This window comes from Ipomoea triloba, chromosome 10, assembly GCF_003576645.1.
Source record: "Ipomoea triloba cultivar NCNSP0323 chromosome 10, ASM357664v1".
In the NCBI taxonomy this organism is placed as follows: Eukaryota; Viridiplantae; Streptophyta; class Magnoliopsida; order Solanales; family Convolvulaceae; genus Ipomoea; species Ipomoea triloba.
The window spans coordinates 10,336,104-10,339,835 of record NC_044925.1 but is presented as its reverse complement, the minus strand read 5'-3'; the positions used below and the strand labels follow the sequence as shown (position 1 = coordinate 10,339,835).

At 36.6% G+C, this 3,732-nt stretch overlaps 1 long non-coding RNA gene across 1 annotated transcript in view; it reads left to right on the top strand.

Moving 5' to 3' along the window:
- LOC116031394 overlaps positions 1-2,576 on the top strand; it is an 11,337-nt gene extending 8,761 nt beyond the window's left edge. The window contains exon 3 of the long non-coding RNA XR_004100584.1: positions 2,179-2,576. This is a non-coding gene — a long non-coding RNA (uncharacterized LOC116031394). The remainder of the gene's footprint in view (positions 1-2,178) is intronic.
- Positions 2,577-3,732: the final 1,156 nt, after the last annotated feature.

Sequence of the window (3,732 nt, the reverse complement as noted above, 5' to 3'; positions counted from 1 at the left end):
ATACAATATATATATATATATATATATATATATATATATATATATATATATATATATATATATATATATATATATATATATATATATATATGGAAAGGTTCAGGTGCAGTTAAATATGACTTTGTAGAGAAAATTTTATAAAGAATATTAGTTGTGCTTTGGAATTGCAAAAAAAAATGTGTTCTAAAGCTTCAAACTGACGCACCTTAAGAAAGGAAACAACGCACCTTAAGAAGGTAAACCACGCACCTAAAGCCTTAGACCAACACACCTTAAGTTTCAACAACATACGCAGCACCTTAAGCACAAAACACCACGCACCTTAAGAAGGAAAACCACGCACCTTAAGAAGAAAAACACGCACCTTAAGCTTCAGGTTGACGCACCATAAGTTTCAACAATCTCACCTTAAGCAAAAAAGCACGCACCTTAAGCAAAAATAATCACGCACCTTAAGCACAAAAACCACGCACCTTAATTTTCTAGAACTACTCACCTTATGCACACAATCCACGCACCTTAAGCACAAAACCCCACGCACCTTATGCACAAAACCCCACGCACCTTAAGCACAAAACCCCACGCACCTTAAGTACAAAAACCACGCACCTTAAGTACAAAACCACACACCTTAAGCACAAAAATACTCACCTTAAGAAGGAAAAAAACGCACCTTAAATTTTGATTTAAATGCAAAAATTACCAAATTGCCATCGCATTTTTTTTTAAAATTTTGGTAATCCTAGACGTTGATTTAAGCAAGATCAATGGCTCAGATTTAACCGCACAACCGCACGGGAGACACTCAACCACACGGGAACTTATATATATATATATATATATATGTGTGTGTGTGTGTGTGTGTGTGTGTGTGTGTGTGTATATATAGGGTTGCATTCACATGCAAACACCCTTAAAATAAAAAGTGTGGACAAATTAGCACCATTGGATCACAACACACGGACGAATTAGATTATTAGAGAGCAAGGAATTAAAAAAGCTATGTATACTTTAAAAAAGGGCAATTATGGGAATACAATCAAAGCCTAATTGTGGATTAATTTTTTTAATAATTTCTTGTCGGAATTGAAGAACTGTAATTACGGTAGGATTTGACTACGCACTTCTGATCTTACACCGCTAGCAGAGACGGGATTCGGACATTGCATTGAGGCGAGAAGAGAAGGCAGTCAATTCTGCGTACATGGAGATGCCTGACCCTATTAATCACCATTCTGTGAAGACAAATGAGTGAATTTGTAGACATTTAGATTACTGAATATATACACATTGGTAATTTTGATGGTGGGGGAATACTTTGGTCTTGGATAGTGTATGCATCGTCAGTATAAGGCTTTGAATAGGATGAGTTTTTTTTTTTCTGTTAGAGCAGCATAGTAGGGGGTTTAATGAGAATACAGATTGTTTTTTTTTTTCAAAAAAAAAAACAGATTGTTAGAATAATACCAATGCACACATGAGTTGCCATCAGTGCACGAACATGCGCATATGGTGTTGTGTGTGCACAACTACGATAAGTTGTGTGCACGTGTGATTTCATTATAACATGAGTTTGTTTATCAGAAAGTGACGCATGCAAGGGAAGATGTAGATAAGTTAGGGAGTTGATGAGGGACGGGGATACAGAAACTATAGGTGTTCGATTGTGGGTGAGGGGAACACACGATTAATTAAGCGAACAAACGCAACACGCGAAGTAGTCATGCACACACTTAGACGCTTTCATGTACACATATAACAACATGGACGACAGTGTGCACACCCACATGGAACTATGTGCACGTAGAAATGTAACATTAATAACGTGATGGATTCGTAGTACCGATTACTGTGTGCATTCACAAACATATGTGTGTGTTTTAAAGTAATGCACACAGTTATTAATTCAAATTCGTGCATGATTAATGTATCTGTAGAGCAAACAGACATGGCCTGTAGTGCACACAGGTTCTCATTGGGTTGTAGTGTCCACGCCAAGTTAAAGTTGTGTGCATGGGCTCATCCCTCCATTATAGCATGGTATATCTGTTAAATTGCGTAATGTGTGTGTTCATTAAGGGATATGTCTGTTTAAAAGTAATGGGGGAAGATGTTTAATGAAAAGCATAAATGCATTAAGAGTACGGTGATGATTTTGTTGGTTGTTGTGGTTCACAGGTGGCGATGAGAATGTAGCTGGCCTAGATGAATGTGTAATGGACATTTCCGGAGATGATACAAAGCATTGGAGACCTGAGTGCTACCAATAAATTCAACCTTTTGTTGGGCATCGTTTTGAAATAGTAGAACTTGGAATTTATTTCTATAGAGCATACGGTACCGTTGTTGGGTTTGATGTCAGAAATAGAACGATGCAGAAAAATAGAGACCACCATGACAATCGCAATTGTCTAGACAAAACAGCACCATCAGAAAACTAGACTACCATGAGGGTTTAAATATGAATATACTTATTATAGAGTTGTTGCCTATTTGTAGTGCGTACTAAATAAACAACAAATCTGTTTGTTTTCTAAAATGACTTATCATTGAATAAAGTAAAAGCTACAGTTCCTAGTTTTCAATGTACTATGCATGCATGAAATAACATAATCGGGTCCAGTGTGCACACTATTTTGGACGTTTGTGCACACAGGGCGGAATACAACTTTATGCATATTTTGGGAGTGTAATACCTTTTGATGCAACATACCAGCCAAAGAAGTGTGTTAATTCTTTATAGCAAAGTTATTACATTAGTAATTTATGATACGTGATAAATGCCAATGAGATAATGTGTGTGCACAGTGGCTTATTGGTCTGTGCACAGGAAGTTCTAATATCTAATTAACACGGTCAGTACTAAAAACCCTTGTTGACGTCTGTGTGTATTTTAAAACTCCTATGTGTGTACTAACAGGAGTACATGAATACTGTCCACCCACAAAGCTAAACTGCGCACAATACTGGACACCACTTAAATCTATAAGAGAAGAGTAATGCACCTAACAAAAGGAAAGAGAAATAGCATAGGTCCAAAAATATGACACCATAACACCAAATGAGATACAATAGGTAGAAGGGTAGTGTAAGTGTCAAAATGTAAACAAGCTACGCCAACAAAAAACATAATCCAGAATCAATATATTTCTCCCAAAAAATGAATTAATCATAAAGAAGTCATAATCTGAAATGCAACTAAATAGCATCTAATGGAGTAGAAGGAACCATATTCGCCTCCTTCGCAGTGAGTTCATAATCTTGGGCATTCCACACTAGGTCTTGTTGCAGCCTTGCAAGGAACGCTAAAGGTGGTGACACGAAATCATCGTCATCATCAGAAACCTTCGAACCACCAACTTTTGAATGGGTTACCATGGATTTTTTTACCTGCAACAACCAAGAACACGCAAGAGAATATGAACCAACCACCAATTCATAAAAACATAATTCACACAAAGTGCAGGTTTATACACGTATTGGAATTGACAAATGCACACAACATAATACAATAACCTCTATGTGTGTGAATCACCATAAAGAATAAAAACACCTAAAACCACACAAAAAACTCAAAACCAAACTTCCAACATCTACATCAATAAACAGCCAGAGCACAAAAATAAACAATAAACAAACTAAAAAAAAAACCCACACAATAAGCGAAAAAAAGGAATTAGCATTGTACACAGTTTCATCAGCCAATGCACACGGTCACTACGCATTGACATA